Source organism: Gavialis gangeticus, unplaced genomic scaffold, assembly GCF_001723915.1.
Source record: "Gavialis gangeticus isolate Ggan-Ray unplaced genomic scaffold, GavGan_comp1, whole genome shotgun sequence".
Classification (NCBI taxonomy): Eukaryota; Metazoa; Chordata; order Crocodylia; family Gavialidae; genus Gavialis; species Gavialis gangeticus.
In genome coordinates this window covers 82,067,545-82,067,849 of record NW_017729022.1, presented here as the reverse complement: position 1 = coordinate 82,067,849, position 305 = coordinate 82,067,545, and the positions used below count along the sequence as shown (strand labels likewise).

General features: G+C 40.7%; 1 protein-coding gene across 2 annotated transcripts in view; it reads right to left on the bottom strand.

The window, feature by feature from the left end:
- TMTC1 (transmembrane and tetratricopeptide repeat containing 1) overlaps window positions 1-305 on the bottom strand; it is a 337,017-nt gene that overhangs the window by 306,662 nt on the left and 30,050 nt on the right. The window lies entirely within an intron of this gene.

Here is a 305-nt window from a genome sequence, read left to right as displayed (position 1 = left end):
CCCTGACCTTTGCCACCAGAAGTCCCTCCCCTTGCCCCAAGAAGTACTTCTTTCAGCAAGGGGTTTTGCCATCTCAGAACCAGAAAAATACCAAATTATATTCTAAAGAATTGAAAATCTACAACATTCATTAATTTGATTTCAAAAACTATTTTTATCCTGATTTACATGTGTTTGCATAGTATACACAGAGGTGATTGAAAAATAGCTTAAACAGAAGTCTTATGCTTGTATATTGTGGGGGAAGGCATGGGGATAGGTTTGTGGGGGGCTGTTAGTGTGTGGGTATGTGGGGTGTGGGGGAG